The following is a 22759-nucleotide window of genomic DNA, read 5'->3' as shown; positions in this document are numbered from 1 at the left end:
AGTTCCTTACAACTTAATGTAATCAATTCTAAGAGTATTACAATTGCTTCTTAAAAGCTATAATCACAAACTGTGATATTTCTCTTAACGTTTAAGCTTAATCTCACTAATATATTACAACAGCAATGTAGTGAGCTTTGATGAAGATGAAGATTCTGAGTTTTTGGTTTAACAGCGTTTCAGCAAGTCTTTTTGAATAATCTTGTTCAGAGTTGTTAACATTGCTTCTCATCAGAACTTCATATTTATAGGCGTTGAGAAGATGACCGTTGAGTGCATTTAATGCTTTGCGTGTTCCGTACAGCATCGCATTTAATGTTATACGCTTTTGTCAACTACCTCGAGCCTTGTTCACGCTGTGTCTACTGACGTTGCCTTTAATAGCTTTTAACGTTCCTTTTGTCAGTCAGCGTAGCCTGCCACTTGTACTTCCTTCTGATCTGATGTTTGTGAATACAACGTTTGAATATCATCAGAGTCAAACAGCTTGGTGCATAGCATCTTCTGATCTTCTGACCTTGAAGTGCTTCTGTGCGTGATACCATCAGAACTTCAGTGCTTCTGATCTCATGTTCTTCTGATGCTTCCATAGACCCATGTTCTGATTCTGCTTCGACCATCTTCTGATGTCTTGCCAGACCATGTTCTGATGCTGCATGCTGAACCCTTTGAGACAAAGCTTCTGAGCGCTGAATTATGCATACTCTTTATATATTTCCTGAAAAGGAAATTGCATTGGATTAGAGTACCATATTATCTTAAGCAAAATTCATATTATTGTTATCATCAAAACTAAGATAATTGATCAGAACAAATCTTGTTCTAACAATCTCCCCCTTTTTGATGATGACAAAAACATATATAAATGATATGAATTTGCGATCAGAAAGAGCAGACGGCAAAAGACAAATTACACAGCTATAGCATAAGCATATGAATATGTCTCCCCATGAGATTAACAATCTCCCCCTGAGATAAATAATCTCCCCCTGAAATAAATACTCGAAGAACTTTAATAAAAGACTTCCCTGATTATTTCGGTAGAGACGATCACATAAGCTTCTGTCTTCAGAGAATTCATAGCTTCTGACTTCTGCTTCCATTGGACAGCTTCAGAACTAGAATTTCTTTAGATCCTTAGAACACTCACAGCTTCTGATTCCTGCTTCCATCTAGGACAGCTTCAGAACTTGAATTTCTTTTGATCTTCAGAACATTCACAGCTTCTGATTTCTGCTTCCATTTAGGACAGCTTCAGACTTTTTTCGACATTGCAAACGGGAAATATATGTCTTCTAGAGACATATAATTTATAATTTAAATATGAAATATAGAAGAGAGAATTTTTTTATTTAATATTACACATTTAAATTTAAAAAATAAAATTTTAAAATAAAAGTTTTAAAATCTTTTTTAAGAGACAAATATAATATATTATATATAAGACAGTACCTACAAACAAATACTAAAAAAATTAATAAACATCAATAAAATTAAAAAGTCTTAACATATTATAAAATTGAACTAACAAAATAAATTTGCATCTTCTAACCCTCCTCAATCTTTCACAATTCAATAATTTTTTTATATATATTTTATAATGTTTCAAAATTTATACCTACAAAAACAAATCAAGAATTAACAAATATTAATAAATATTGATATCAAAGCATACAAAAATAAGAGTTATTACAAAAATAAGAGTTTTAAATTAATTTATCATTACGTAACTCTTAAAGAGTTTAGTAATTTAAAACTAAACCAATTATAACTTAAACCTAAATTTTATTTTACAATTTTATTTTTCGTAAATAATTATTTAATTTTAAAGGATATTTAGAGATAGTTAATAATTCTTATCATATTAATACAAATTAAAATTAAAATTTAAAAAATTATAGTACAAATAAAAATAATATAATTTATAGGATTCAATTGATGTATAAAATAAAATAGAAACCATGCCTATTACTCATGTAAAAACCCAATATTATTAAAATGATGTGTAACAAAAATTAATTATTTTATTTATTATAATTAAAAATAGAGATAAAAAACTATAAACATAAAAATAACAATATCAAATTAAAAACTAAAAACCAGTTAAGAGATAATACAAAATAAAAAAGTATATATGCGCCATATGAAAAGTGTTTGGAGAAAAAAATAAGATCTACGACTAAATTGTATACTACGACTATGTAAAATATGTGCATCAATTATACATTTATACATGCAATCATAATTATTAATAGGGCCATAAATTTCATTAAAAATGATAACTCATAGCTTTAGTAAATAAAATTGTAATTAATTAATATCATTTGTATTGAGTAATAGTCTTTTAGTTCCGCTGCCAGGTTTTCAACATTGATCAAAAGAGAAGTTCAACATCTGTTTCTGGTCATTGTGCCAAACAATATCCCATTGATAGGAAGGCCAATAATTCTCCTTTGCCACCACCGAGAACGTATTGATGTACACATTTAAGACTTTTTTCGACATTGCAAACGGGAAATATATGTCTTCTAGAGACATATAATTTATAATTTAAATATGAAATATAGAAGAGAGAATTTTTTTATTTAATATTACACATTTAAATTTAAAAAATAAAATTTTAAAATAAAAGTTTTAAAATCTTTTTTAAGAGACAAATATAATATATTATATATAAGACAGTACCTACAAACAAATACTAAAAAAATTAATAAACATCAATAAAATTAAAAAGTCTTAACATATTATAAAATTGAACTAACAAAATAAATTTGCATCTTCTAACCCTCCTCAATCTTTCACAATTCAATAATTTTTTTATATATATTTTATAATGTTTCAAAATTTATACCTACAAAAACAAATCAAGAATTAACAAATATTAATAAATATTGATATCAAAGCATACAAAAATAAGAGTTATTACAAAAATAAGAGTTTTAAATTAATTTATCATTACGTAACTCTTAAAGAGTTTAGTAATTTAAAACTAAACCAATTATAACTTAAACCTAAATTTTATTTTACAATTTTATTTTTCGTAAATAATTATTTAATTTTAAAGGATATTTAGAGATAGTTAATAATTCTTATCATATTAATACAAATTAAAATTAAAATTTAAAAAATTATAGTACAAATAAAAATAATATAATTTATAGGATTCAATTGATGTATAAATAAAATAGAAACCATGCCTATTACTCATGTAAAAACCCAATATTATTAAAATGATGTGTAACAAAAATTAATTATTTTATTTATTATAATTAAAAATAGAGATAAAAAACTATAAACATAAAAATTACAATATCAAATTAAAAACTAAAAACCAGTTAAGAGATAATACAAAATAAAAAAGTATATATGCGCCATATGAAAAGTGTTTGGAGAAAAAAATAAGATCTACGACTAAATTGTATACTACGACTATGTAAAATATGTGCATCAATTATACATTTATACATGCAATCATAATTATTAATAGGGCCATAAATTTCATTAAAAATGATAACTCATAGCTTTAGTAAATAAAATTGTAATTAATTAATATCATTTGTATTGAGTAATAGTCTTTTAGTTCCGCTGCCAGGTTTTCAACATTGATCAAAAGAGAAGTTCAACATCTGTTTCAGGTCATTGTGCCAAACAATATCCCATTGATAGGAAGGCCAGTAACTCTCCTTTGCCACCACCGAGAACGTATTGATGTACACATTTAAGACTTTTTTCGACATTGCAAACGGGAAATATATGTCTTCTAGGGACATATAATTTATAATTTAAATATGAAATATAGAAGAGAGAATTTTTTTATTTAATATTACACATTTAAATTTAAAAAATAAAATTTTAAAATAAAAGTTTTAAAATCTTTTTTAAGATACAAATATAATATATTATATATAAGACAGTACCTACAAACAAATACTAAAAAAATTAATAAACATCAATAAAATTAAAAAGTCTTAACATATTATAAAATTGAACTAACAAAATAAATTTGCATCTTCTAACCCTCCTCAATCTTTCACAATTCAATAATTTTTTTATATATATTTTATAATGTTTCAAAATTTATACCTACAAAAACAAATCAAGAATTAACAAATATTAATAAATATTGATATCAAAGCATACAAAAATAAGAGTTATTACAAAAATAAGAGTTTTAAATTAATTTATCATTACGTAACTCTTAAAGAGTTTAGTAATTTAAAACTAAACCAATTATAACTTAAACCTAAATTTTATTTTACAATTTTATTTTTCGTAAATAATTATTTAATTTTAAAGGATATTTAGAGATAGTTAATAATTCTTATCATATTAATACAAATTAAAATTAAAATTTAAAAAATTATAGTACAAATAAAAATAATATAATTTATAGGATTCAATTGATGTATAAAATAAAATAGAAACCATGCCTATTACTCATGTAAAAACCCAATATTATTAAAATGATGTGTAACAAAAATTAATTATTTTATTTATTATAATTAAAAATAGAGATAAAAAACTATAAACATAAAAATTACAATATCAAATTAAAAACTAAAAACCAGTTAAGAGATAATACAAAATAAAAAAGTATATATGCGCCATATGAAAAGTGTTTGGAGAAAAAAATAAGATCTACGACTAAATTGTATACTACGACTATGTAAAATATGTGCATCAATTATACATTTATACATGCAATCATAATTATTAATAGGGCCATAAATTTCATTAAAAATGATAACTCATAGCTTTAGTAAATAAAATTGTAATTAATTAATATCATTTGTATTGAGTAATAGTCTTTTAGTTCCGCTGCCAGGTTTTCAACATTGATCAAAAGAGAAGTTCAACATCTGTTTCTGGTCATTGTGCCAAACAATATCCCATTGATAGGAAGGCCAATAATTCTCCTTTGCCACCACCGAGAACGTATTGATGTACACATTTAAGACTTTTTTCGACATTGCAAACGGGAAATATATGTCTTCTAGAGACATATAATTTATAATTTAAATATGAAATATAGAAGAGAGAATTTTTTTATTTAATATTACACATTTAAATTTAAAAAATAAAATTTTAAAATAAAAGTTTTAAAATCTTTTTTAAGAGACAAATATAATATATTATATATAAGACAGTACCTACAAACAAATACTAAAAAAATTAATAAACATCAATAAAATTAAAAAGTCTTAACATATTATAAAATTGAACTAACAAAATAAATTTGCATCTTCTAACCCTCCTCAATCTTTCACAATTCAATAATTTTTTTATATATATTTTATAATGTTTCAAAATTTATACCTACAAAAACAAATTAAGAATTAACAAATATTAATAAATATTGATATCAAAGCATACAAAAATAAGAGTTATTACAAAAATAAGAGTTTTAAATTAATTTATCATTACGTAACTCTTAAAGAGTTTAGTAATTTAAAACTAAACCAATTATAACTTAAACCTAAATTTTATTTTACAATTTTATTTTTCGTAAATAATTATTTAATTTTAAAGGATATTTAGAGATAGTTAATAATTCTTATCATATTAATACAAATTAAAATTAAAATTTAAAAAATTATAGTACAAATAAAAATAATATAATTTATAGGATTCAATTGATGTATAAAATAAAATAGAAACCATGCCTATTACTCATGTAAAAACCCAATATTATTAAAATGATGTGTAACAAAAATTAATTATTTTATTTATTATAATTAAAAATAGAGATAAAAAACTATAAACATAAAAATTACAATATCAAATTAAAAACTAAAAACCAGTTAAGAGATAATACAAAATAAAAAAGTATATATGCGCCATATGAAAAGTGTTTGGAGAAAAAAATAAGATCTACGACTAAATTGTATACTACGACTGTGTAAAATATGTACATCAATTATACATTTATACATGCAATCATAATTATTAATAGGGCCATAAATTTCATTAAAAATGATAACTCATAGCTTTAGTAAATAAAATTGTAATTAATTAATATCATTTGTATTGAGTAATAGTCTTTTAGTTCCGCTGCCAGGTTTTCAACATTGATCAAAAGAGAAGTTCAACATCTGTTTCTGGTCATTGTGCCAAACAATATCCCATTGATAGGAAGGCCAATAATTCTCCTTTGCCACCACCGAGAACGTATTGATGTACACATTTAAGACTTTTTTCGACATTGCAAACGGGAAATATATGTCTTCTAGAGACATATAATTTATAATTTAAATATGAAATATAGAAGAGAGAATTTTTTTATTTAATATTACACATTTAAATTTAAAAAATAAAATTTTAAAATAAAAGTTTTAAAATCTTTTTTGTAACACCCCATACATAACTGACTAGTATATTATGCATGAAACGTTAAAATTGATATTGAGTACATACAAAAGCTATAGATATAGAGAGATCCATATAAAATACAACATGATATCCTAATAAGAATTACAACACATGTATCTTCAATGGATCTGCACAGCGGAAAATGAGATCTGACGAGGTCTCCGAGCCATCACCACTTCCAAGTCTTCAGTCCAAACCTGCTACTGACTAAACGCTACTAAACTGCACCTGAAAAAAAATATAAATTGATTGGGGTGAGATTACTAAATCTCAATGAGTCCTCCTATCCTATGGGTCCACTCAGTTCTACAGGGTACATGCATCAACAAAACCGAATCCACCATTGATCCGGGGTTCAACCTCACATCCGGTACAAGTACGGAGAAAACAGGTGACTCGTCCACCATTGGACTTGTCTCACACAAATACACGTAGTATAGCAAACAAGTATGCAAACCCATACCCATGTATGGGGAATCCAGAAGTGTAAACAACCCCGGCTAGGATTATGGAATAAATGCATCCTCGATGAGTAACCTCCTGCCTATTTGTCAAGGGACTTGTACAAGCACACTGCAGGACGGTTAAACGAGTCCACAAGCCTAAATGGCCGTACCATGACCTGGCCTAATTGGCGTCATTATCCCGTTAACCTCCTTCACGCTAGTGAGTTATGCCGAGTACAAACCGCCACCTTGACGCCTGAGCCCATCGGGCGAAAGCCTAGTGTTAGTCTACGTGACTTCACTAGAGGTGAGTTACCACATTATGCATTAGCCTACATAGCCGCATAACCCCACCATACCGAGCACGCAAGTGTGTTAACGCCAAGTGAGTAAAACCTCGTACGGAAACTCACGAGCACACTGCAACGGTAGCTCAGATGCACACCATATCGAACAATACACATGAACGGGTTATTCCATTGGACTACACGGTCCGGGAGGGCTCATAGACTACACGGTCAGAGCGCGTCCCAATCTAGCCTGCCGGCCACTTCGATTCAAGCATACAAAAATATGACATAAAGTCAAGGTCACAAACAATGCAATCAATCCAATCGTTTAACCAAAACGATGGAGTCCATAGATTATCATGTATAAAACATAATGGCATAACGCTTTCAAATATGGGTATCACAATCATAATAAGCAATAAACAAACTATGCCATGCTTAACATAAAAATTATTAATCAATTGGTAAAGACATAAGTTCCCATGCTAATTCATTGATTCATTAAGTAGGGCTCCACTATTATTAAATCAATAATTCTGGTTTGGGGACCTATTTAATTAGAAAGTACACGTCGCTAGCTTTCCGACGATATAAAGTTTGCGCAATTCCGATACCCGAGCCGAAAGTTACGACTTTCTAAAGTTTGCTGATTTTTGCACTTTTGCCCAGGGTATCCGATTACCCAGATGCCAGTAACCGATTACTGGCATGAAAAATGCCCAGAAACGCAAATTTACACAGAGTAATCGGTTACCCAAATGCCAGTAACCGATTACCCTGAAGCAGAATCAATTTTCTGCATTTCTAAGGGTTCTAAACCAGTCCTAATGGCTTTTAAGTGATTCCAAGTATCATAATTGATCCCCAACGAATTTATAACATGCATATATACAGAATCATCAGCATGCAAAGGGTTAAAGCAATACAACATACCATAACATTATCAATTAACAAGTTGATCACATGCAATTATGGATTATCACTCAAACCCCAATTCTAATACTAGCATGCAAATTCCCCCAAGTCTCTAACTAAGGACTCACCTTGGATTTAATGGAGGTTAAGATCATGTTCTTGCTGCTATGGTAATCTCTTCTTGCCCAAAATTCATATTCTTCATCATCAAATCCGCAGCCACACCTTAACACACAATCAGCATGCATGTCCCAACTTCAAGCTCACTTTTCTCCTTCAAAACATAAGCTATGAACGCGAACCATAGGTGCAAATCGAAGAGAAATTCGTTAGCTTTCCAATGGGACCGGAATCAGCTCAATCGGAGTTACGAGTTGAGAGATATACCTGTTTTAGTGGAGGCTGCCATGGAATACGAAAATGGAAAATGAGTTCTTCTTGGCTCTAATCTCTTTATTCTCCAAAAGAAATGATTCTCTAACCAAGATATACATCCCTCCATCCAAACAACTCCTTATGACTCATGCAAGGTGTCTATTGTCCAAAATGCCCTCTAACTATGCCAAAATTACTAGTTTGCCATTTAGTTGGATTCTCACTAATCCACTTACTTCTTAATAGTCCCTCTTAGATCAATATAGAATGAGTCTATATGCATTCTAATTACCACTTAGCCAATTCCTTAATGTATAATTAAACCACTAAGTCTTCTTATTATTCCATAATCGTGCTTAGATTAATGTGGGATATTACATTCTCCCCCCCTTAAATTGAATTCGTCCTCGAATTCCTTTCAATCATCGCGAAAACTAACTCTTCACATCTATCCAACCAAGGGGAAGAATGTTACTCACATTCCTCTTTAGATAATCTCACCACTCTGTCTGATGGTCATTCGTTACGAAGAAACACAATCTGCCAAACTGGTATTCCCATTATTCATGATCAGAACCTTAACTGTCAAGCAACACGTCTGTTCAGGTACTTCGTCTTGACATACCTAGGGAAAGATCCTTCCAGAGTCCTTGACCTTCACTGCTCGGCACTAGATTTCCAGAACTTCAAAAACTCTAATAATCCACCCATGTCGGATGTCCTTCATTTCATTCTCTGGTGTGTTCACCCTCGTTCAACAAACATTACTGATCCACTCAGCTCCTTGAATTACTTCTTGTTTGAGAATTATTGCCACCACGTCACTTCTACGATAGCACTTCAAATTATTCTCCATTCGAGTCCATACAATGCCATTAGGTGATCTCCAAATTCCTCGGTCTTAACCTCTGGTTCCTAAAGTCTTAGGATGATTGTTCCAAATTTATCTTTACTTATACAACTGTCACCGTAAACCGCGAAGGTGTAATCGTCTTGCACTATCGCCTTGACATTCGACAACTTCGAACAAGATTCTACTGATGAGAGGCGAAATTCAACAACTGACCCGTAACCATTGTACCAGTCTTCCTGTACAATCATAGTACACAAGGCATAACCACAAAGGACTTGCGCCAACTGAATGTCCTCTCTAGCCTTCAGCATTTCGACAGTCTGATACTCAGTCCAACCCTTGTGACTTGCAAGCTAAACTGATGACCTGCGAACGTCGGACTGCATGCCATCCCCAAAAGTATTCCCAAGCTGGCCCATTGACAACACCTCTCGAGTTTATGGTGGATCCTCAAGTGACTAGAACGAACGAAACTCCGCTTCGACAATTTCCCTTAGGAACATACTTCATCCCAACATAGAATCCTACAAATAGTCCGTTCATTCCTACCTCAGACTTATCTGATTCTTCCTTGATCCGTTGCGCGACTCTGATTCCAACAAGTCACACACCTTGAAATCCTCTGAGTCACATTATATCCATAATTCACTTAGCTTCCATTAATACACAATAATTCCTTATCTACAGTTGTCCAATTACAACACGCCCTAGAACTCTATATACATCCATCATCGACTACTACTCTTTGAAGTGGCGTACTTTCCAGAATCAAGCTTCTACTTACTCTGCCATTCCATATAGTTCATCTACCGCAACTTAGGTACACGTTTCGATCTTAGGACATTGAAACCCAAATACTCACTGACTTAGAGGTTCATCCTGTCACTGATTTCCACAGTGTACATCTGCTATGTTTTTCATTCCAACAAATCTTTGTTGCTCAACCGGTATATCGAATCCTTCACGACATACTGCAGTTCATGATAACTCTAGCAGTTCTACATAACTTTTACCCAACCATACACCTTCATTCTCTTAGCGTAGCATCGCCTCTGATAACTCGTGCGACTTACTGATATAACTATACTCCCATAGCCACACTCAATTCACACAGCCATCTAATGTTTCTTCTTCCTCTGAACTAAACTGATTTCCTCAGCGGCTGCATCCTTCATTGCAGTGCTTCCAACGGTCTGAGTGTAGCCACAATGCAAGAAATTGCACTTTACTCTTCGAACATCTCTCTTATAAACTCCTTAGCAGTTCTCAAACCAAAATGTCCATGCTTTACCAAGATTAACACTTCTCCACTCGGAGTATCTAGCAATACCTTACCAGACACATCACACATCGAGCCGATCCAAGATATAACTTGCATATTCCATCACCGGTCGCCAATGGTACATGATATCCACTCACTATGCTGACCAGGATATCATGACCGCACATGAGTCTCACTCTAGACACTCATGCAAGATTTCCAACTTAACACTTCACAAAATGAGAACGTCCCCAAGGTACAATCTGATACTAACTTACGCGATCACGATCACTCAGGGTCTCCATAAGTATAGTATTGGATCTTGATCCATCTCACCATCGCCTGTCTAGTTATTCCTCTACTATCGAGCGCGACGTATGGATCCTTATCCCACATACCTTATGAGAGTCTGGATCTGTGTCTCACGAGTGACAAATCAGAATTCTACCTTGAGCTTCAGATCACCTTTGTCCCACACATGTCGGAAAAAGATGGCTCACGCATTCTTTGTGCACGATAGCGATACTGTAGCATTATACCCGTCTGGTAATACCAACATGGTGGTCCAACTCCGAGGCCATGTATCTAGGTAACCTACCTCAGTGGCGTATAATGATCTCCACGCGTATCCTAAAGTCACAACCGACAAGTGTCTGAACAGGCTTCCAATAGGCTCATCGTTCCTCAAGTCCTTCGAATCACACTCCTCAGGATGCTAAAACCTGAGAGTGCTACACACCAAGGTTTACTTACTCGGAAAGCCAACACGGCAAGCACGAAGATTTGAAGTTCAACTTCGGATCACCATGCAGTGCGCGTACCCACTCGTCCCACGCATGCATGAGATTCCAGGGATAATTCAGTTCAGATAGGAATACTATGGTTCCTAACAACCAACATAACTGCAATCATCCTACTGACGTTCTAGATAGATCTTAGTTCTTACTCGCCTGAACGGCCAACGCCAAGCGTAGTTCTATGGCTTCACTCGGGGTCAGACAAGCAACAACTAACAAGAACTTAGGTCACTGCATTTCACGCTTCTACATCATTTCATATTCCATCTAGCGTAGTTCTAGAACTTAAATATAAAATGATAAGAACAGAAATACATATCCTCTTCTATCGATCAGGTATTCAAACCTCGTCCAATCGTAAGTTACCACATTCGTACCTTCCACCAACATTTACTAGGTAACTACTCTCGCTTAGGGTACTTCAAGTTAAATCAAGATCTAATACTTCACCCATCCAATTAATGTCCGTACCAGCGTAATCAGAAAGGTCTAACTCTTCTGTCCGCATTTCCAGAGGCCATTTTGTCCTATCAGCTCACCTGTCACACTTTAACACCGGCAACATCATCAGTACTGAATCCTACTAATTCACAGCTCAACACCTTCGGAGAATCTCCCTTACAAGGCTCCTACTCAATCCTATTTGGATTTCCCTTGCTACTACCAAGACTTAGAGAAGGTTTCACTTTGTTCAGTCAAAATCCTGGGGGTTCTAGTTGTCTCCATCCACATCTTGACAGTTCGGGTATCACTACTCCGCGTCAAACGCTTTCCTCTTAAGTCTGACAACTCCAATATTATCCGCTTAAAACGTCCAACAATTCATTACTCATCTTACTCCAACAACTTAGGTTCACAACCTTGCAGGTTTACGAGTTCTCGTGGCGGCTCTGCCGTAATTCTACTGTCTCACACTCAGTCGATGAGTTGATCAAGTTCAACAACTGAATGAGATATCAGTAAAATCAGGCTAGCAACGCACACTTGAGAGGAGGAAAAGGAATTGCTAGTGATGTCTCATGGCTCGGCCGAGAATCGACCTGCTCTGATACCAACTGTAACACCCCATACATAACTGACTAGTATATTATGCATGAAACGTTAAAATTGATATTGAGTACATACAAAAGCTATAGATATAGAGAGATCCATATAAAATACAACATGATATCCTAATAAGAATTACAACACATGTATCTTCAATGGATCTGCACAGCGGAAAATGAGATCTGACGAGGTCTCCGAGCCATCACCACTTCCAAGTCTTCAGTCCAAACCTGCTACTGACTAAACGCTACTAAACTGCACCTGAAAAAAAATATAAATTGATTGGGGTGAGATTACTAAATCTCAATGAGTCCTCCTATCCTATGGGTCCACTCAGTTCTACAGGGTACATGCATCAACAAAACCGAATCCACCATTGATCCGGGGTTCAACCTCACATCCGGTACAAGTACGGAGAAAACAGGTGACTCGTCCACCATTGGACTTGTCTCACACAAATACACGTAGTATAGCAAACAAGTATGCAAACCCATACCCATGTATGGGGAATCCAGAAGTGTAAACAACCCCGGCTAGGATTATGGAATAAATGCATCCTCGATGAGTAACCTCCTGCCTATTTGTCAAGGGACTTGTACAAGCACACTGCAGGACGGTTAAACGAGTCCACAAGCCTAAATGGCCGTACCATGACCTGGCCTAATTGGCGTCATTATCCCGTTAACCTCCTTCACGCTAGTGAGTTATGCCGAGTACAAACCGCCACCTTGACGCCTGAGCCCATCGGGCGAAAGCCTAGTGTTAGTCTACGTGACTTCACTAGAGGTGAGTTACCACATTATGCATTAGCCTACATAGCCGCATAACCCCACCATACCGAGCACGCAAGTGTGTTAACGCCAAGTGAGTAAAACCCCGTACGGAAACTCACGAGCACACTGCAACGGTAGCTCAGATGCACACCATATCGAACAATACACATGAACGGGTTATTCCATTGGACTACACGGTCCGGGAGGGCTCATAGACTACACGGTCAGAGCGCGTCCCAATCTAGCCTGCCGGCCACTTCGATTCAAGCATACAAAAATATGACATAAAGTCAAGGTCACAAACAATGCAATCAATCCAATCGTTTAACCAAAACGATGGAGTCCATAGATTATCATGTATAAAACATAATGGCATAACGCTTTCAAATATGGGTATCACAATCATAATAAGCAATAAACAAACTATGCCATGCTTAACATAAAAATTATTAATCAATTGGTAAAGACATAAGTTCCCATGCTAATTCATTGATTCATTAAGTAGGGCTCCACTATTATTAAATCAATAATTCTGGTTTGGGGACCTATTTAATTAGAAAGTACACGTCGCTAGCTTTCCGACGATATAAAGTTTGCGCAATTCCGATACCCGAGCCGAAAGTTACGACTTTCTAAAGTTTGCTGATTTTTGCACTTTTGCCCAGGGTATCCGATTACCCAGATGCCAGTAACCGATTACTGGCATGAAAAATGCCCAGAAACGCAAATTTACACAGAGTAATCGGTTACCCAAATGCCAGTAACCGATTACCCTGAAGCAGAATCAATTTTCTGCATTTCTAAGGGTTCTAAACCAGTCCTAATGGCTTTTAAGTGATTCCAAGTATCATAATTGATCCCCAACGAATTTATAACATGCATATATACAGAATCATCAGCATGCAAAGGGTTAAAGCAATACAACATACCATAACATTATCAATTAACAAGTTGATCACATGCAATTATGGATTATCACTCAAACCCCAATTCTAATACTAGCATGCAAATTCCCCCAAGTCTCTAACTAAGGACTCACCTTGGATTTAATGGAGGTTAAGATCATGTTCTTGCTGCTATGGTAATCTCTTCTTGCCCAAAATTCATATTCTTCATCATCAAATCCGCAGCCACACCTTAACACACAATCAGCATGCATGTCCCAACTTCAAGCTCACTTTTCTCCTTCAAAACATAAGCTATGAACGCGAACCATAGGTGCAAATCGAAGAGAAATTCGTTAGCTTTCCAATGGGACCGGAATCAGCTCAATCGGAGTTACGAGTTGAGAGATATACCTGTTTTAGTGGAGGCTGCCATGGAATACGAAAATGGAAAATGAGTTCTTCTTGGCTCTAATCTCTTTATTCTCCAAAAGAAATGATTCTCTAACCAAGATATACATCCCTCCATCCAAAGAACTCCTTATGACTCATGCAAGGTGTCTATTGTCCAAAATGCCCTCTAACTATGCCAAAATTACTAGTTTGCCATTTAGTTGGATTCTCACTAATCCACTTACTTCTTAATAGTCCCTCTTAGATCAATATAGAATGAGTCTATATGCATTCTAATTACCACTTAGCCAATTCCTTAATGTATAATTAAACCACTAAGTCTTCTTATTATTCCATAATCGTGCTTAGATTAATGTGGGATATTACATTTTTTAAGAGACAAATATAATATATTATATATAAGACAGTACCTACAAACAAATACTAAAAAAATTAATAAACATCAATAAAATTAAAAAGTCTTAACATATTATAAAATTGAACTAACAAAATAAATTTGCATCTTCTAACCCTCCTCAATCTTTCACAATTCAATATTTTTTTTATATATATTTTATAATGTTTCAAAATTTATACCTACAAAAACAAATCAAGAATTAACAAATATTAATAAATATTGATATCAAAGCATACAAAAATAAGAGTTATTACAAAAATAAGAGTTTTAAATTAATTTATCATTACGTAACTCTTAAAGAGTTTAGTAATTTAAAACTAAACCAATTATAACTTAAAACTAAATTTTATTTTACAATTTTATTTTTCGTAAATAATTATTTAATTTTAAAGGATATTTAGAGATAGTTAATAATTCTTATCATATTAATACAAATTAAAATTAAAATTTAAAAAATTATAGTACAAATAAAAATAATATAATTTATAGGATTCAATTGATGTATAAAATAAAATAGAAACCATGCCTATTACTCATGTAAAAACCCAATATTATTAAAATGATGTGTAACAAAAATTAATTATTTTATTTATTATAATTAAAAATAGAGATAAAAAACTATAAACATAAAAATTACAATATCAAATTAAAAACTAAAAACCAGTTAAGAGATAATACAAAATAAAAAAGTATATATGCGCCATATGAAAAGTGTTTGGAGAAAAAAATAAGATCTACGACTAAATTGTATACTACGACTGTGTAAAATATGTACATCAATTATACATTTATACATGCAATCATAATTATTAATAGGGCCATAAATTTCATTAAAAATGATAACTCATAGCTTTAGTAAATAAAATTGTAATTAATTAATATCATTTGTATTGAGTAATAGTCTTTTAGTTCCGCTGCCAGGTTTTCAACATTGATCAAAAGAGAAGTTCAACATCTGTTTCTGGTCATTGTGCCAAACAATATCCCATTGATAGGAAGGCCAATAATTCTCCTTTGCCACCACCGAGAACGTATTGATGTACACATTTAAGACTTTTTTCGACATTGCAAACGGGAAATATATGTCTTCTAGAGACATATAATTTATAATTTAAATATGAAATATAGAAGAGAGAATTTTTTTATTTAATATTACACATTTAAATTTAAAAAATAAAATTTTAAAATAAAAGTTTTAAAATCTTTTTTAAGAGACAAATATAATATATTATATATAAGACAGTACCTACAAACAAATACTAAAAAAATTAATAAACATCAATAAAATTAAAAAGTCTTAACATATTATAAAATTGAACTAACAAAATAAATTTGCATCTTCTAACCCTCCTCAATCTTTCACAATTCAATAATTTTTTTATATATATTTTATAATGTTTCAAAATTTATACCTACAAAAACAAATCAAGAATTAACAAATATTAATAAATATTGATATCAAAGCATACAAAAATAAGAGTTATTACAAAAATAAGAGTTTTAAATTAATTTATCATTACGTAACTCTTAAAGAGTTTAGTAATTTAAAACTAAACCAATTATAACTTAAAACTAAATTTTATTTTACAATTTTATTTTTCGTAAATAATTATTTAATTTTAAAGGATATTTAGAGATAGTTAATAATTCTTATCATATTAAAACAAATTAAAATTAAAATTTAAAAAATTATAGTACAAATAAAAATAATATAATTTATAGGATTCAATTGATGTATAAAATAAAATAGAAACCATGCCTATTACTCATGTAAAAACCCAATATTATTAAAATGATGTGTAACAAAAATTAATTATTTTATTTATTATAATTAAAAATAGAGATAAAAAACTATAAACATATAAATTACAATATCAAATTACAAACTAAAAACCAGTTAAGAGATAATACAAAATAAAAAAGTATATATGCGCCATATGAAAAGTGTTTGGAGAAAAAAATAAGATCTACGACTAAATTGTATACTACGACTATGTAAAATATGTGCATCAATTATACATTTATACATGCAATCATAATTATTAATAGGTCCATAAATTTCATTAAAAATGATAACTCATAGCTTTAGTAAATAAAATTGTAATTAATTAATATCATTTGTATTGAGTAATAGTCTTTTAGTTCCGCTGCCAGGTTTTCAACATTGATCAAAAGAGAAGTTCAACATCTGTTTCTGGTCATTGTGCCAAACAATATCCCATTGATAGGAAGGCCAATAATTCTCCTTTGCCACCACCGAGAACGTATTGATGTACACATTTAAGACTTTTTTCGACATTGCAAACGGGAAATATATGTCTTCTAGAGACATATAATTTATAATTTAAATATGAAATATAGAAGAGAGAATTTTTTTATTTAATATTACACATTTAAATTTAAAAAATAAAAATTTAAAATAAAAGTTTTAAAATCTTTTTTAAGAGACAAATATAATATATTATATATAAGACAGTACCTACAAACAAATACTAAAAAAATTAATAAACATCAATAAAATTAAAAAATCTTAACATATTATAAAATTGAACTAACAAAATAAATTTGCATCTTCTAACCCTCCTCTATCTTTCACAATTCAATAATTTTTTTATATATATTTTATAATGTTTCAAAATTTATACCTACAAAAACAAATCAAGAATTAACAAATATTAATAAATATTGATATCAAAGCATACAAAAATAAGAGTTATTACAAAAATAAGAGTTTTAAATTAATTTATCATTACGTAACTCTTAAAGAGTTTAGTAATTTAAAACTAAACCAATTATAACTTAAAACTAAATTTTATTTTACAATTTTATTTTTCGTAAATAATTATTTAATTTTAAAGGATATTTAGAGATAGTTAATAATTCTTATCATATTAATACAAATTAAAATTAAAATTTAAAAAATTATAGTACAAATAAAAATAATATAATTTATAGGTTTCAATTGATGTATAAAATAAAATAGAAACCATGCCTATTACTCATGTAAAAACCCAATATTATTAAAATGATGTGTAACAAAAATTAATTATTTTATTTATTATAATTAAAAATAGAGATAAAAAACTTTAAACATAAAAATTACAATATCAAATTAAAAACTAAAAACCAGTTAAGAGATAATACAAAATAAAAAAGTATATATGCGCCATATGAAAAGTGTTTGGAGAAAAAATAAGATCTACGACTAAATTGTATACTACGACTATGTAAAATATGTGCATCAATTATACATTTATACATGCAATCATAATTATTAATAGGGCCATAAATTTCATTAAAAATGATAACTCATAGCTTTAGTAAATAAAATTGTAATTAATTAATATCATTTGTATTGAGTAATAGTCTTTTAGTTCCGCTGCCAGGTTTTCAACATTGATCAAAAGAGAAGTTCAACATCTGTTTCTGGTCATTGTGCCAAACAATATCCCATTGATAGGAAGGCCAGTAACTCTCCTTTGCCACCACCGAGAACGTATTGATGTACACATTTAAGACTTTTTTCGACATTGCAAACGGGAAATATATGTCTTCTAGAGACATATAATTTATAATTTAAATATGAAATATAGAAGAGAGAATTTTTTTATTTAATATTACACATTTAAATTTAAAAAATAAAATTTTAAAATAAAAGTTTTAAAATCTTTTTTAAGAGACAAATATAATATATTATATATAAGACAGTACCTACAAACAAATACTAAAAAAATTAATAAACATCAATAAAATTAAAAAGTCTTAACATATTATAAAATTGAACTAACAAAATAAATTTGCATCTTCTAACCCTCCTCAATCTTTCACAATTCAATAATTTTTTTATATATATTTTATAATGTTTCAAAATTTATACCTACAAAAACAAATCAAGAATTAACAAATATTAATAAATATTGATATCAAAGCATACAAAAATAAGAGTTATTACAAAAATAAGAGTTTTAAATTAATTTATCATTACGTAACTCTTAAAGAGTTTAGTAATTTAAAACTAAACCAATTATAACTTAAAACTAAATTTTATTTTACAATTTTATTTTTCGTAAATAATTATTTAATTTTAAAGGATATTTAGAGATAGTTAATAATTCTTATCATATTAAAACAAATTAAAATTAAAATTTAAAAAATTATAGTACAAATAAAAATAATATAATTTATAGGATTCAATTGATGTATAAAATAAAATAGAAACCATGCCTATTACTCATGTAAAAACCCAATATTATTAAAATGATGTGTAACAAAAATTAATTATTTTATTTATTATAATTAAAAATAGAGATAAAAAACTATAAACATAAAAATTACAATATCAAATTACAAACTAAAAACCAGTTAAGAGATAATACAAAATAAAAAAGTATATATGCGCCATATGAAAAGTGTTTGGAGAAAAAAATAAGATCTACGACTAAATTGTATACTACGACTATGTAAAATATGTGCATCAATTATACATTTATACATGCAATCATAATTATTAATAGGTCCATAAATTTCATTAAAAATGATAACTCATAGCTTTAGTAAATAAAATTGTAATTAATTAATATCATTTGTATTGAGTAATAGTCTTTTAGTTCCGCTGCCAGGTTTTCAACATTGATCAAAAGAGAAGTTCAACATCTGTTTCTGGTCATTGTGCCAAACAATATCCCATTGATAGGAAGGCCAATAATTCTCCTTTGCCACCACCGAGAACGTATTGATGTACACATTTAAGACTTTTTTCGACATTGCAAACGGGAAATATATGTCTTCTAGAGACATATAATTTATAATTTAAATATGAAATATAGAAGAGAGAATTTTTTTATTTAATATTACACATTTAAATTTAAAAAATAAAAATTTAAAATAAAAGTTTTAAAATCTTTTTTAAGAGACAAATATAATATATTATATATAAGACAGTACCTACAAACAAATACTAAAAAAATTAATAAACATCAATAAAATTAAAAAATCTTAACATATTATAAAATTGAACTAACAAAATAAATTTGCATCTTCTAACCCTCCTCTATCTTTCACAATTCAATAATTTTTTTATATATATTTTATAATGTTTCAAAATTTATACCTACAAAAACAAATCAAGAATTAACAAATATTAATAAATATTGATATCAAAGCATACAAAAATAAGAGTTATTACAAAAATAAGAGTTTTAAATTAATTTATCATTACGTAACTCTTAAAGAGTTTAGTAATTTAAAACTAAACCAATTATAACTTAAAACTAAATTTTATTTTACAATTTTATTTTTCGTAAATAATTATTTTATTTTAAAGGATATTTAGAGATAGTTAATAATTCTTATCATATTAATACAAATTAAAATTAAAATTTAAAAAATTATAGTACAAATAAAAATAATATAATTTATAGGATTCAATTGATGTATAAAATAAAATAGAAACCATGCCTATTACTCATGTAAAAACCCAATATTATTAAAATGATGTGTAACAAAAATTAATTATTTTATTTATTATAATTAAAAATAGAGATAAAAAACTTTAAACATAAAAATTACAATATCAAATTAAAAACTAAAAACCAGTTAAGAGATAATACAAAATAAAAAAGTATATATGCGCCATATGAAAAGTGTTTGGAGAAAAAAATAAGATCTACGACTAAATTGTATACTACGACTATGTAAAATATGTGCATCAATTATACATTTATACATGCAATCATAATTATTAATAGGGCCATAAATTTCATTAAAAATGATAACTCATAGCTTTAGTAAATAAAATTGTAATTAATTAATATCATTTGTATTGAGTAATAGTCTTTTAGTTCCGCTGCCAGGTTTTCAACATTGATCAAAAGAGAAGTTCAACATCTGTTTCTGGTCATTGTGCCAAACAATATCCCATTGATAGGAAGGCCAGTAACTCTCCTTTGCCACCACCGAGAACGTATTGATGTACACATTTAAGACTTTTTTCGACATTGCAAACGGGAAATATATGTCTTCTAGAGACATATAATTTATAATTTAAATATGAAATATAGAAGAGAGAATTTTTTTATTTAATATTACACATTTAAATTTAAAAAATAAAATTTTAAAATAAAAGTTTTAAAATCTTTTTTAAGAGACAAATATAATATATTATATATAAGACAGTACCTACAAACAAATACTAAAAAAATTAATAAACATCAATAAAATTAAAAAGTCTTAACATATTATAAAATTGAACTAACAAAATAAATTTGCATCTTCTAACCCTCCTCAATCTTTCACAATTCAATAATTTTTTTATATATATTTTATAATGTTTCAAAATTTATACCTACAAAAACAAATCAAGAATTAACAAATATTAATAAATATTGATATCAAAGCATACAAAAATAAGAGTTATTACAAAAATAAGAGTTTTAAATTAATTTATCATTACGTAACTCTTAAAGAGTTTAGTAATTTAAAACTAAACCAATTATAACTTAAAACTAAATTTTATTTTACAATTTTATTTTTCGTAAATAATTATTTAATTTTAAAGGATATTTAGAGATAGTTAATAATTCTTATCATATTAATACAAATTAAAATTAAAATTTAAAAAATTATAGTACAAATAAAAATAATATAATTTATAGGATTCAATTGATGTATAAAATAAAATAGAAACCATGCCTATTACTCATGTAAAAACCCAATATTATTAAAATGATGTGTAACAAAAATTAATTATTTTATTTATTATAATTAAAAATAGAGATAAAAAACTATAAACATAAAAATTACAATATCAAATTAAAAACTAAAAACCAGTTAAGAGATAATACAAAATAAAAAAGTATATATGCGCCATATGAAAAGTGTTTGGAGAAAAAAATAAGATCTACGACTAAATTGTATACTACTACTATGTAAAATATGTGCATCAATTATACATTTATACATGCAATCATAATTATTAATAGGGCCATAAATTTCATTAAAAATGATAACTCATAGCTTTAGTAAATAAAATTGTAATTAATTAATATCATTTGTATTGAGTAATAGTCTTTTAGTTCCGCTGCCAGGTTTTCAACATTGATCAAAAGAGAAGTTCAACATCTGTTTCTGGTCATTGTGCCAAACAATATCCCATTGATAGGAAGGCCAATAATTCTCCTTTGCCACCACCGAGAACGTATTGATGTACACATTTAAGACTTTTTTCGACATTGCAAACGGGAAATATATGTCTTCTAGAGACATATAATTTATAATTTAAATATGAAATATAGAAGAGAGAATTTTTTTATTTAATATTACACATTTAAATTTAAAAAATAAAATTTTAAAATAAAAGTTTTAAAATCTTTTTTAAGAGACAAATATAATATATTATATATAAGACAGTACCTACAAACAAATACTAAAAAAATTAATAAACAACAATAAAATTAAAAAGTCTTAACATATTATAAAATTGAACTAACAAAATAAATTTGCATCTTCTAACCCTCCTCAATCTTTCACAATTCAATAATTTTTTTATATATATTTTATAATGTTTCAAAATTTATACCTACAAAAACAAATCAAGAATTAACAAATATTAATAAATATTGATATCAAAGCATACAAAAATAAGAGTTATTACAAAAATAAGAGTTTTAAATTAATTTATCATTACGTAACTCTTAAAGAGTTTAGTAATTTAAAACTAAACCAATTATAACTTAAAACTAAATTTTATTTTACAATTTTATTTTTCGTAAATAATTATTTAATTTTAAAGGATATTTAGAGATAGTTAATAATTCTTATCATATTAATACAAATTAAAATTAAAATTTAAAAAATTATAGTACAAATAAAAATAATATAATTTATAGGATTCAATTGATGTATAAAATAAAATAGAAACCATGCCTATTACTCATGTAA

At 28.8% G+C, this 22759-nt stretch overlaps 2 long non-coding RNA genes across 4 annotated transcripts; both read right to left on the bottom strand.

Annotated features, from left to right (window-relative positions):
• Positions 1 to 6357: 6357 nt before the first annotated feature.
• LOC131595765 (uncharacterized) lies at positions 6358 to 8453 on the bottom strand. Of its 2 annotated transcripts, XR_009282055.1 has the most exons (3): positions 8408 to 8453; positions 8149 to 8308; positions 6358 to 6597 (listed from the first exon to the last, which is right to left on the bottom strand). It is a non-coding gene; the product is annotated as an uncharacterized LOC131595765 (long non-coding RNA). The 2 variants fall into 2 exon arrangements; XR_009282054.1 differs by lacking the exon at positions 8408 to 8453 and having other exon boundaries at positions 8149 to 8398.
• Positions 8454 to 12374: 3921 nt separating this feature from the next.
• On the bottom strand, positions 12375 to 14470 carry LOC131600145 (uncharacterized). Of its 2 annotated transcripts, XR_009283033.1 has the most exons (3): positions 14425 to 14470; positions 14166 to 14325; positions 12375 to 12614 (listed from the first exon to the last, which is right to left on the bottom strand). It is a non-coding gene; the product is annotated as an uncharacterized LOC131600145 (long non-coding RNA). The 2 variants fall into 2 exon arrangements; XR_009283032.1 differs by lacking the exon at positions 14425 to 14470 and having other exon boundaries at positions 14166 to 14415.
• Positions 14471 to 22759: the final 8289 nt, after the last annotated feature.

Source organism: Vicia villosa, linkage group LG4 (assembly GCF_029867415.1).
Source record: "Vicia villosa cultivar HV-30 ecotype Madison, WI linkage group LG4, Vvil1.0, whole genome shotgun sequence".
NCBI classification, from domain to species: domain Eukaryota; kingdom Viridiplantae; phylum Streptophyta; class Magnoliopsida; order Fabales; family Fabaceae; genus Vicia; species Vicia villosa.
The sequence above is the reverse complement of the archived record's forward strand: the minus strand, read 5'-3'. Positions and strand labels throughout refer to the sequence as shown.